General features: G+C 43.9%; 1 protein-coding gene and 1 long non-coding RNA gene across 4 annotated transcripts in view; one reads left to right on the top strand and one right to left on the bottom strand.

Annotated features, from left to right (window-relative positions):
* COL15A1 (collagen type XV alpha 1 chain) overlaps positions 1-13,681 on the bottom strand; it is a 121,129-nt gene that overhangs the window by 106,255 nt on the left and 1,193 nt on the right. The window lies entirely within an intron of this gene.
* Positions 3,374-7,460, top strand: LOC310692420. The gene is made up of 2 exons (XR_014518791.1): positions 3,374-4,652; positions 7,157-7,460. It is a non-coding gene; the product is annotated as an uncharacterized lncRNA (long non-coding RNA).

Consider the following 13,681-nt stretch of genomic DNA (forward strand, 5'->3'; position numbering starts at 1 on the left):
CATTATGTTCTCTGTTTTTATTTTATTTTAAGCTATGAGAAACAGCACATCTTACAAGTTTACTTACTATTTCAGCACTAATCAAAACACAAAATACAATAAGTCTATTGAAAAGTGGGCTTCATTTATAAGCACTTAGAATGATAAGATTCAATATAATATACAATTGTATATTCTTTTTTAAAAAACCATTATGAATTCACCTTCCTTCATCAATTAAATCTCACCCTTAACAGATAATCATCAACCATCTGAATAACCATAATGTTATGATTATATCAGATAGGTCAAGGAAATGGCCCTTATTTTGTATTATTTGAATTTCGTTCAATATACTGAAGCTATCTACATATACTTTATGCTTTTAGGCTTTATATATTGTTTTAAACTTACTGTTGTGCTTATATTTCATAAATGTATATTTTAAAGAAGGCAATTAAAAGACATCCCAAAAAAGCACTGGAAGAAAACATTTTTTCACTGACCCCCCGAAAGACAAACAGAAGTGGAGCCTGGCGGACCTCTTTCAAGAGAGAAGTACAATTCTGGTGCCAAAGAAGAAAAGAATTTAATGTACAGTGGTACCTCAGGTTACATACGCTTCAGGTTACATACGCTTCAGGTTACAGGCTCTGCTAACCCAGAAATATTACCTCGGGTTAAGAACTTTGCTTCAGGATGAGAACAGAAATCGTGCAGTGGCGGCGCAGCAGCAGCAGGAGGCCCCATTAGCTAAAGTGGTGCTTCAGGTTAAGAACAGTTTCAGGTTAAGTACGGACTTCTGGAACGAATTAAGTACTTAACCCGAGGTACCACTGTACAGTAGTTCTGTTGATGGAAGAACACAGAGCAGGGTCCTCAATGATTGCTTCAGCACTGAGCAGAGTCAAGGCAAACGATCTGAGGCGCAGGTAGGAAGCCTGAACCCTCCTGGTGATGCTGGACCCCCAGCTCCAGCCAGCAGGATCAGTGGTCAGAGGTGGAAGGAGTCCAGCAATGTATGGAGGTACTGATAGTCAAAGAAGGCAGCGTGTTTATTTATCGAAATATTTATATTTTGCTTCTTCAGATGCTCAGAGTGGTTTACAAGTCGATAATAAAAAATACAATAAATAAATGCACATAAAAACCAATATGAGTTAAATCCAGTAATCAGCTGCCCGAGAAAGATTTAACCAAAAGGCAAACTAAATAAAAAAAGCTTTTCATCCTTTCTGAAAAGGAAACAAAGAATATGCTTTGGATTTTGCTTGTGCCTTCCAAGATCTGTCAAAATGCTCATAGCAACACTCTGCACCAAGTGAATCTTTCAAGGCATCTTTGAAGGCAGCCCCACATAAAATATTTGCTATTTTACTGCCCATTCACTCAGTTTTGAGAGGTCCTTTCGGAGCTCTTTGCAGTCTATTTTTATTTTAACGATCCTGAAAAAAATGGTATCACAGACGAACTTGGCCACCTCACTGCTCACTCCTAACTCTAGATAGTTTATGAACAAGTTAAGGGAGAGTTAAGTTAAGGGACAAGGCTAAGGGAGCTGGGCATGTTTAGCCTGGAGAAGAGGAGGTTAAGGGGTGATATGATAGCCATGTTCAAATATATAAAAGGATGTCACATAGAGGAGGGAGGGAGGTTGTTTTCTGCTGCTCCAGAGAAGCGGACACGGAGCAATGGATCCAAACTACAAGAAAGAAGATTCCACCTAAACATTAGGAAGAACTTCCTGACAGTAAGAGCTGTTTGACAGTGGAATTTGCTGCCAAGGAGTGTGGCGGCGTCTCCTTCTTTGGAGGTCTTTAAGCAGAGGCTTGACAACCATATGTCAGGAGTGCTCTGATGGTGTTTCCTGCTTGGCAGGGGGTTGGACTCGATGGCCCTTGTGGTCTCTTCCAACTCTATGATTCTATGAAGTTAAACAGCACAGGTCCCAATACTGATCCTTAGGAGACTCCATTTATCTCTATTTGGAGAACTTCTATTTCAGGGGTAGTCAACCTTTTTATACCTACCACCCACTAATGCATCTTTCTCGATGGTAAAATTTCCTTACCGCCCACCAGTGTTCGATGGAAGGAGGATTCAGCCCCCTACCGCCCACCTAGAATCCTGAAACACCCACTAGGGACCAGCCTGACAACACCTGGTCTATTTAATCCTACTCTTTGCTTCCTGCAACCAATTCCTGATCCACAAGAGGACCTCTCCTCTTCTTCCTTGATGGCTAAGCTTACTCAGGAGTCTTTGGTGAGGTACTTTGTCACAAGTTTTTCAAAGTCCAAGTGCACTATGCCAATGACTCTGCCTGCTTCTTAAAAGGAGTGTAGGATCCAGGGTTGGCACTCACTACCAATAGAGCTCCTATCCGGCACAATTGTAATTTTAACCTATTCTCCCTCACCCACCCAAATCCTAATGAAGGACTGAGATAGCTGCTCCTGTATTAAAGATATGTAGAACTTATTTTCAAATGAAAAAAGTGATCTCCTTTGGTACCTGTGGGTTTCATCTGTGCTCCTCAGTTAAAGCCCTAGCATCTGTGTTACAGTGAGGAGAACCAGCTTTTGGAAAGACCTGGACGTAACTGTCAGGGGTCCTTTACCTTTTTATTTTTTAAGAGAACTTGACCTCCAATGGCTCCTTAACTGTGCGGTAGGAAGTGGGGCACAGCCGCTGAGGGTAGAAGGAATGGCTCTGAGTGAGACCCAAGGAACTGCTCCAGAGTTCAAGGAATCAACTCTGGAAGTCCTCCTGTTTTCCCAGAACCTGAACATGTCAAAGATTGTGCACATTGCCTCTTATTGGGGATGAGGAGATTTCACCCCTCCCATACCCAAGAATCTCCTGATGATCTCCTGATGGTCTCTGCTGACTCTCCAGAGAGGAGGAGACGTGTCCTGCCTATCTACTTATTCTGCCCAGCAACATATCTGTGTGTGTGAGAGAGAGACAGTCAGTCAGTGTATCGGAGAAAGTGAGAGTGTTAGAGAGTGCCTAGAGATAAGGTTGCTGCTAAGTGCAGCTGCAGACTCTCAGTGTAGCATTGATTTATGCTTAGAATATTCAGCTCTGTATATAGTTTTGTATCATAGTTGTAGTTACAGAATAAAAGGAAGATACTCTACAGAGCTGTTCTCCGAGTGGTTTATACTCTGCAAGACTCTGCAAAACTCTGCTGCGCAACGACTGAAGTATTGAGACAGTGAATCCGGTGCTCTCAGCTCTAAGCTGGGAGTCCACAGCACTGTGACCTATTCCTGTGAGAAGGAGGTCTCTGGCAGTGCTTCCCAGCTCGCCCAGCCCAGTCAGGGTTGAGGTGCATGAGTCCAGTTGGTACACTGGCTCTAGGGCGATGCTGACACTGGATCCATTCCTGGGAGAGAGTCAGTTTGGCAGCTGGTGGGCTGGAGCATCTGACTGAAAAGGCCTGGTAGTCTGTAAAGAGGTGCTTGCAGTTTCACCAAAACATTTTCACATAGGTTGAAAATTAACTTATTTTAGACTTGATGAAGGTTAGCGACTCTGTAATGCTGTGGGGGATTTTGCAACAGTCATGAAGCCTCTCAACCGACAGGTTGAGCAATGCTGATGTCATAAAGTCAAAGCAGCAGTGATGTCACAGACAGACGGAACAGCAGAGATGGTGAGGAAGGCCAGACTCAAGGTTGCTGATGGAAGAGAGCAGACTGGTGCAAAGGCTGAGGATCAGGGTCTGGGTCAAAGAAGTGGGAGGAGGAATGGAACAAAAAGGGAGCATTTAGGGAGGGGGCAGGTGAAGCAAGAGGCCCTACAAAAGTAGCAGAAGACAAAAAGAAGGGGCAGAGATAGGAAAGGAAGACTGGAGCAGGTCGAGAAGAGGAGAGCAAGATTGGAAATGTAAAGAAAAAGAAGGTACCTTTTATCATATGTGGTGGACCTGCCCCAAGGTGAAAGACTTATGGGAGAAGATTTATAATGAATTGGGGGGGGGGGGATGTTGAAACATACATTTATTAAGAAACCATAGGCCTTCCTTCTTGGAATAATAGGTCTAGAATTGCCCAAGAAAGATGTTACATTGTTTTTGTATGCCACAACAGCTGCTAAGATTTTGTTAACTAAGAAATGGAAAACACAAGAAGTGCCAACAGTGGAAGAATGGCAGATGAAGGTGATGGAGTTTTGCGAGCTAGCCGACCTGACTGGAAGAGTCCACGACTGGAAGGAGGAGGAGTACCAGGAGGAATGGATGAAATTAAAAGACTATATAGCTAAATATGCTAAGATAACTTAAATAGAAATACTTGCAAGTACCAGATTGGCTTAGGATTTAAGTATGTGATGTTATAGAATAATATGTTTCAAGTTAATATGAAAAGAAAGAAAGATGTTACTCGACTAAGTAAATTTTATGAGAAATTAGTTTTGGAAATCCGTTACAATGATATACATTGAAACTCAGCCAGGGGGATTTGAGGAAGTCACCTAACAATGTTAATAGTGGAGTAATTACAGTTAGGATTTGTGTGTGTTTGTTTGTTTATAAATTTGGAAACTCAATTTTTAAAAATTGGGGGGGAAAGAGAGGAGAAGAGAGCAAGGAAGGCGGTGGCTTCAGAAAGCAGGCTTAGAACATGGTAAAGGAGATTTTCTGGATGCCAGGATCCAAGTTTGAGGCAAGTACTCTTTTGTGAGAGAACCCCAGCAGAGATTTAAAATCACAAAATGTGCAACAAAGTAAAACATGGAAATATAAGCTTTTAGACCTTTAAAATAGACCAAGTTCCTTCCAAAACTTCCCTATTCCCCTAGCATAGAAAAAGAACACATTCAGTAAATTTTAAAATAGATTACTTACAAACTCTCAAAAGGTCAGATTTATGTGTTTTCCATATAGCATTCAGAAAAAGTTGCACAGGCAGTAAAACTTGACTTGGTTACAGTGCTGAAAGTTCCTAAATCACTGGTACAGGAACTCAAAGAGTGACTTGTTAGAGCCATGCGGCTAAGCTGTAGCAACCAGCTCTTCACACACTGAGCTCAGGTGGACTAAAGGGGAACAAAAATTTGATTACCTAGTTGCTCCCAAAGTGAGCTAAGCCTGGTCTTAATCCTTTCATGGAGTAATTAGACTTAAGCATGTTGGTTATGAGAGGCTGATTATCCCACAGTAATTAAGGCAAGCAAGAGAGGAGGAAAGGGGAAATCAGTTTGAAAAGGTGTATTTAGATCTGCTTCCATAAAAAGGTAAAGGTAAAGGACCCCTGACAGTTAAGTCCAGTCACAGATGACTCTGGGGTTGCGGCGCTCATCTCACTTTCCAGTTTTCCATGTGCCTCACTAAATATAAAATGCTAGTTATTAGCCATGATTACTTAATCTGACTGTTAAATTGATACAGTATGTTCAAGCTAGACTTTAAAAGGCAAGTGGTTTTCCTACTATCAGCTGCCCAGAGGAAGACAGCATTTTGGTGGTTTAACTTATCCAGTTGCTTGGAAGTATGTGGAACTGAAGCCTCTACAAGTTATTTTTATTTTGATGCTCAACTTTCCACAGCCAACATCCTTAGCTACCTCTACTTAGCACCTTGCAAAACCTTGCTACTGTTTTACTGTACGGCTCTCACAAGTTATCCTCACTGCCAAAACCAACACAGAACTATTGGTTGAGCTAAGTGTTGCAAACCATCATAACCAACTCCACCGCCCTATTTTTCCCCACTCAGGCATCCTCATGATGGGTGGAGTTCTTTTGAGCCAATAACCACCCAAGTTTTGTCTCCTTTCCAGTTAAGAGGCTCTTTATTAACCTCCCTACACATCAAACCATTTTGTATTTATTATCTCAAGAACCCTTACAGCAACACCATAAAGAAGGTCAGCGTGAGTTCAGTCTATTTCAAATGTGGGAATGAGAGAATCCCGCATGCCCAAGGCCATCCACTGAGTTCACACCTTAAGTGGGGTTCACCTCACTACTACTATGTTCTAATCCTATTTTGGGTGTGCAATTAAGCAGGCCAGGCTATCTCTATTGAGAGGCAGTTTCCGGAAACTCAAAGCAAAACACGTTTAACAAAAGTGTTGATGATGAATAAAAATGCAACAAGTGTTTAGCACAAATTAAAAAGAACATATAACTAACATTTCTATTTTCTGAATCTGACTTGCTGAGGTGGCAAGATGGCCAAAGAGGTGAAAACCTAGAAGATGCTAAGAAAATGTTTATTAGGAAGAACTGCATGTGACTTTAACATATGAGAGTGCTGGAGGTGAAATAGTTAAACGGGTTACCCAATCAGAACCCAGGGGGGTGGAGTCAGAGGGACTATAAAACCAGCTCTGGGAGGGGCAAAGGGAGGAGTTCATTGGGAGGTTGGTTGGAGTGGGAGTGAATTGGGAGAGAGTCTGTGGGTATGCTGAGTTAGTGTAGTGAAATAAGCTGAGCCAGGAATAGTTAGGGGCTAGGAAGACAAGGAAATATCTGAGAGGTGGTTTAGTGAGTGAGAGCAAGTAGCGGAAGTTATAGGTCTGGATAGGCACCCCATGATTGTAATTGACTGATACCGTTTAAGAATCCACACGCTTGCTAAACTGCAATAAATAAACAGAAGTTTATGTTCCAATTTAACCCTGATCGGACTCAGTATTGTACCAGGTAGGGCCTGGGTGGTGGCAGCGAGAAATAAAGTGGTGGCACAGGGCTCAATAGATGGTGAAACGTCCAGGGACCCTGTGTGATCGCCACACTGCATACAGTGGTACCTCTGGTTACGTACTTAATTTGTTCTGGAGGTCCATTCTTAACCTGAAACTGTTCTTAACCTGAAGAACCACTTTAGCTAATGGGGCCTCCCGCTGCCACCGCACAATTTCTGTTCTCATCCTGAAGCAAAGTTCTTAACCTGAAGCACCACCATCATCATCAACCTTTTATTCGACCGTCAGTCAGAAAAAAGTACATTTGTCAAAACACAGTTAAAAGCTCCAGGAAGATTTTAGAACTTAGCTAACACTAAAATGGGCTAAACAGATAGCCCCATGTAACCTGAAGCACTATTTCTGGGTTAGCGGAGTGTGTAACCTGAAGCGTATGTAACCCGAGGTACCACTGTATGTAGAAGTTCAACGCCTAATTTTTTTGGGGTTTTTTTTTTTTTTTTTTTTGCCCCTCAAAGGCAATGTGGAGAAGAGGTGAATCTCTGACAACTGGTCATGGCAGCTAAATGGACCTTACATGATAGCAGGCCATGTACCTCTCTGAGCACCACTTGGTGATGGACAAACAGAAGGTCATGGCAAATGATTCCATGTTCTGCTTCCAGAAACTTCTGGCTCTGGCTCTTGCTTGCAGCAAAATAATGGACTACATGAACCCTTGGTCTGATCCAACAAATCAATTCTTAAGTCAATTCTTTATGCTTCCCATGTAAGTGACCCAATCTAGTCCCATATAAAATACTCAACTGCAGCCCATCACAAGGAATCATTTGTTTCATGCTTCCTATTTGTACTCCTCTTTTGCAGCACTGTGCCTTTTCTACGGCATGCAACATGCATTGAAACATTCCGCTGCCAGGGAGGCCATCTCTGTTATGATGTAGCTGACAAGGTAAAGGATTGTCCTTCACTAAACACTTTCTCTTGGGCCCGCAACTCCTGGCTCAAGGAAACCATAGAACCACACCCTATCCATCACTCATCCACTTCAATAAATACAGAATTAGCAAGGTTGTCACCTGGAAAAAATGAACTAGGCGAAATAGAATTTATACAGGAGTGACTAATCCCATGCTTTGGCTGACAAAAGAAAATAAACTCTTATATTCTCGGCTGTTTTAAAAATAGTCTGTAGAATATTGGGAGCAGATACAGACCTTTAGGAAGGGTGTAGAGTAAGAACATTCTTCTATAGCAATGCTGTACAGAGTTCCATGGATTCAAAACAAAATGAATGTTGCGTTACCCTGGGCACGCAGCACGTTCCTTTTCTGAGGCCATCAGGATCTGCTAGCTAATGCATTTGTAGGATTTTCATTCCCAGTGTTTATGGCATGCCCTATAGCAGGGGTCAGCAAACTTTTTCAGCAGGGGGCCAGTCCACTATCCCTCAGTCCTTGTGGGGGGCTGGACTATATTTTGAAGAAAAAAATGAACAAATTCCTATGCCCCACAAATAACCCAGAGATGCATTTTAAATAAAAGAACACATTCTACTCATATAAAAACACACTGATTCCTGGACTGGATTTAGAAGGTGATTGGGCCAGATCTGGACCCCAGGCCTTAGTTTGCCTACCCATGCCCTATAGGGTGTCTCCACCAACTGGCCAATGGGATTCTAATTTTGTTCTACAGCAGGTTGGGGAAAAGGTCAGACAAAGGATATGACCATGGCAGGAAAAGGAGGTGATGTTCAAGCACAAATCAGGGCAATCTACTCTAAAACCACCTTTGTCCTTTGCTTATTCCATAGACTTATTCTCCCTGTAAATTATCTGAACAGTGTAAGTGATGCGCATAATAGAATTGGCACAATTAAAAAAAAAAATTCCCTGCAAGGGTATCTAAAGATGGCATCTGTTACCCAATATACCAATGCTATGTGAAGCTTGGTGGACTAAAAAATAAAAGAGTATCCATGTTTTTGCAGAAAATTGCACAAACATTATCTTGCAGCTCAAACGATTAGCAGGATCAAGCAATACCAATACAATTTTTGTACCAGTTGTTGTGTTCATTGCGGACATTAATGTTTAGTATTTGTCTTGTGGTTGTAAGCAAATGTTTGATGCTACAGCCTGTCACAAGCTCTGCCATTTGTAAAGGTAAAGGACCCCTGACAGTTACCGTATTTTTCGCCCCATAGGACGCACCGGCCCATAGGACGCATCAAGTTTTTTGGGGGGGAAATAAAGGGAAAAAAATTATTCCCCCCCCCCCAGGCGCCTGCGGGGCAGGCAGCGGGGAGAAGCGCTCTTCTCCCCGCCGCCCGCCTTCAGATCAGGTCCGGGGACAGCGGGGAGACGCACTGTGCCTCCCAGCTGTCCCCGGGGCTGGCGGCAGGGTCTCCCCGCCGTCAGCCTCCAAACCACTTCGGGAGACAGCGGGATGGCGGCGTTCCGCCTCCCTCTGTCCCCCGACCTTGTGGGGCTGGCGCTGGGGCTCTCCTGAAGCCTGCATTCGCCCCATAGGACGCACACACATTTCCCCTTCATTTTTGGAGGGGGAAAAGTGCGTCCTATAGGGCGAAAAATACGGTAAGTCCAGTCATGAACGACTCTGGGGTTGCGGCGCTCATCTCACTTTACTGACCAAGGGAGCCGATGTTTATCCACAGACAGTTTTTCCGGGTCATGTGGCCAGCATGACTAAGCCGCTTCTGGTGAAACCAGAGCAGTGCATGGAAACGCCATTTACCTTCCCGCCGGAGTGGTACCTATTTATCTACTTGCACTTTGACGTGCTTTCAAACTGTTAGGTTGGCAGGAGCTGGGACTGAACAACAGAAGCTCACCCCGTCATGGGGATTCAAACCGCCAACCTTCCGATTGGCAAGCCCAAGGCTCAGTGGTTTACACCACAGCACCACCCGCATCCCATATCTGTAAAGTTAAATGTAATGAAAAAGAAAGCACATAAACAAGAGTTCCTAGGAATTATGGAACCACACAGGGAAACTAGCGAGGAGACCTTTAGCGCAATAACAGAGAAGTGCAAGAAACTGGCAGGGGATGTAGAACTTAAAGCATGTAGAGAAACCATTCAGCAGAAATACCATGCCAATCGTCACAACTAATCCACAAAAGAGTTCAGCCAGTGGTCCATCTACAGTCCGTACCTGGATGTCCTTATTACCTCACTGAATATAAAAACCAACCTGCTTACAGTTTGTTGAGACTACCATCTCACACTGAAGAAAAATGCTTTCAAGCCCCTGTCAGCTCCGTTCAGGTACTTTTCAAATCTGAAAACTTTGTGGATGAATCAGTTTAGTATGAGCTGCGAGCAAAAAGATATACCAGATAAATACCTCCATCACTGTGTACTATTTACAACATGAGCCTTACTGAACTATTGGAACCTGCTATTAAAATGGTCATCCTTTTAGTACTTTCCCTCCCAGTCACAACATGCACACCTGAATAATCCTTTAACACTTTGTGTAGGATGAAGACTTCTGCTGGAAGGAAGAGCGCTCCCTGCTGCAAGGCCCATTTCCACCTGGCCTAGGGGGCGGGGCCCAGACTCACCTTACACAGCTAAAAGAGGCTCCTGGGAGGCCGGAGGGACATTGCTGGAACAACTCTTGGGTTGGGGCAACTGGCTAAAAAGTTTTAAAATGTTTTTAATGGTTCTAATTTTGGTTCCCCTGTTTCATTTTTGTCAGGTTGGTGTTGGTTAAATGTTTAGCTGGGGTTGGCGGTTCTCTTAATTTGGGTATAACTGTAAACTGGTTGTTGTTGTTGTTGTTGTTGTTGTGGTTATTATTATGGTTATTATTATTATTGATTTTTATTGATTTATTGGCTTATTTATTGCTTGTATAGGATATTTTGTTTTTTAATGTTTGATGTTTTGTTGTGTTTTTATATATGTTGTAAGCTGTCAAGAGAGGCTGGGGAAACCCAGCCAGATGGGCAGGATATAAATTTTTAAAAATATTATTATTACATTATGAAGACATGAGTGAAGTTCAACAATGAGTGAAGATAGTTGGTCTGACTTAGGCTTGTTTGGTCTCTCCCCCCCCTCCCCGCCAACCTTGTGTTTGTTGAGTGTCTATATAAAAAGTTCATACAGAAGTTACTGACCATTTTGGCCAGGGTCCATTTTTTTTCAATGAATGATCCACTTTGCATTACAGTGGTACCTTGATTCTCAAACACCTTGGTACTCAAACAATTTGGAACCCAAACACTGCAAGCTCGGAAGTGTTCCAGTTTGTGGACATTTTTCGGAAGCCGAACATACTCTGTTTTGAATGTTACGCTTCCATTTTGAGTGCCACACATTCGTTTTGAGTGTTACACTGAGGTCTGTCTGTTTTTGCTATTTATTTTGCATTTTGTTTTTGCGGCTCTTTTTTGTGACTGTGTGGAACCCAGTTCAGCTACTGATTGATTGATTGTTTGATTGATTGTTCGATTGATTGATTGATTGATTGTGTGATTGCAGTACATAGTTTTTTGCTTCCATTCTATGGATCAATGGTCTTGTTAAAATTCATGTTCAATTGCTGTTTTAGGGGTTGTTTTTAAAAGTCTGGAACAGATTAGTCCATTTTGCATTACTTTCCATGGGAAAGCGCACCTTGGTTTTAGAACGCTTTGGTTTTGGAATGGACTTCTGGAACGGATTAAGTTTGAGAACCAAGGTACTACTGTAAATGTTTCTTTATGGTATAGACAGACCAACCAAAAAAAGAGTATGACTGGTTTTGGACCTTATGTCTGGTATTTAGAACAGCAAAGGCAGCTTCTGTGTAAAAGGTGTGAAATTCAGCCTTAGCAGGTATAGGTGTAGAGTCCTAGAGTATTGTTCAATGGAGAGATTGAAACTGTATATCTTTCGAGTGCCTTGCCCTGTATTGTAAAATGAATTTAAAAAAAAACACACCATATAAGGACTGCAAACAGTAAAGTCAGCAATCTGTAGCCACCTTTGCCTTCCGTGAATTATTTTTGTGGACACCCACGCTTGCCTCCCTGAGAAGGCTCAAGTCCACAGATGACTCACATTTGCAGCTTAGTACACAGTTTGTGTCGATTACTTTTGTGAAATACCTGGTTAATTAAACCTTGAATGTGACCTAATTTGGTTTGGGCTAGTCAGGGTGGCCAAGGGACGCGGGTGGCGCTGTGGGTTAAACCACAGAGCCTAGAACCTGCCGATCAGAAGGTTGGTGGTTTGAATCCCCACGACGGGGTGAGCTCCTGTTGCTCAGTCCCAGCTCCTGCCAACCTAGCAGTTCAAAAGTACATCAAAGTGCAAGTAGATAAATAGGTACCACTCTGGCAGGAAGGTAAACGGCGTTTCCGTGTGCTGCTCTGGTTCACCAGAAGTGGCTTAGTCATGCTGGCCACATGACCCGGAAGCTGTACGCCGGCTCCCTTGGCCAATAAAGCGAGATGAGCGCCGCAACCCCAGAGTCGGCCATGACTGGACCTAATGGTCAGGGGTCCCTTTACCTTTACTAGTCAGGGTGGTCAACCTGTGGTTCTCCAGATGTTGCTGGAGCCCAACGCCCTTCCAGGGGCGGGGATGATGGGAGGTGCAGCCCACATCTGGAGGGCCAGGGGTTTCCTAGACTTGCTCTAAGACTTAGTTCACTGCCTGTGAAATGGGAACAGTGCTTCACTTAAAAAGTTGTTGCAAGAATGGATAAGAATTGTGAAGACCCCCTTGACAGGTAGCAATTTCATGGGGACTGGGAATAGGGAGAGCCAGATTTAAATCTTTTACCAGCAATGAAACAGCTGGCAATGCTGAGGCAGTTTCTCTTTCTTTTTGTCCAGCCTACCTTGATTCCTGTGAGGATGAAAAGAAATAGCCTCCCCTCCTCCCCATATGCCTCCCTAACTAGGGAAAAGTCCAAGTGATATGCACAGTAATTTTTTTAGGTGATTAGAGCAGTGTTTCCCAACCTTTTTTGGGCAAAGGCACACTTGTTTCATGAAAAAAATCTCGAGGCACACCACCATGCCAGATGGGGAAAGGTCACTTTTTACTTATGTAAAAAAAAAAAAAAAAAATAGTAACAGCATAGAAGGTAATGGTTAGGCTAGCATCCCTCTTCCAAATATGCTAGGTTTTTATTTGCAGGGACTGTTCTACATGGGAAAGCATTCAGCACTGTCATTCTCCCATCTGCCATCTGAATTGGTACTATACTGGGTCAACTTACTCTGCTGCATGTGTAGATGAAAATGGCACCAAGTGTGGGGGAGGGGGCAGAACAGGTTTCAGATACAGGATATTAAGCATATACGTACTTCAGATTGAACTGGTTGCTTGCTTTGCAAGTTTTCATTTCCCAAATGACTGCCTTGGCAAGCGCAATACCTACCAGGCTCAACGCCGGTCTCGCGCTGCCGCTTCCCGCGCTCTCAAGGACCCGGGAGGAGGAAGGCGTGAAGGAAATCCCGAAGGCGCGAAAACCTCGCGCATGCGCAGGCCTTCCGCCTGCGACAGCCCAGTAGGCCGGCCGAAGCGAGCGGCGATGGGATGTGGGAGGGAGCTCGCTCGCCGCCCCGCGTGTGCCTATGTGGGGCACGTTACAGCCCCGTGACGTCAGCGCCACGCAGGCAGCCAGGCAGGCAGACGGCGAGAGCCCCGCGCTGGGCGGCCTCTCCTCGCCGCCGCCGCCCCGCCTCTCGCCGCCCGACTCGCCCGCCTCCCTCCCCGGCACACCAGGCAACGTCTCGCGGCACACTAGTGTGCCGCGGAACACCGGTTGGGAAACACTGGATTAGAGAGCAACTGCAGGGCACATTCTGCCTGCCTACTCTTATTTATTTATTAGGATGACAGCCTGCCCCATCCTAAAGTGCTGGGTTTGGCACACACACAGGAAATAAAATACCCATTAAGTATTTAAAACTCCACATCCCCATGCCCCTAAAGGCCACTGACACTTTGAAAAATTCCTTACACCAAAGTGTTATACCATTTCAGGCATACTTTTGGAATGTTCTGCATTC

This window comes from Podarcis liolepis (assembly GCF_965112155.1).
Source record: "Podarcis liolepis genome assembly, chromosome: 13".
Lineage (NCBI taxonomy): Eukaryota > Metazoa > Chordata > Lepidosauria > Squamata > Lacertidae > Podarcis > Podarcis liolepis.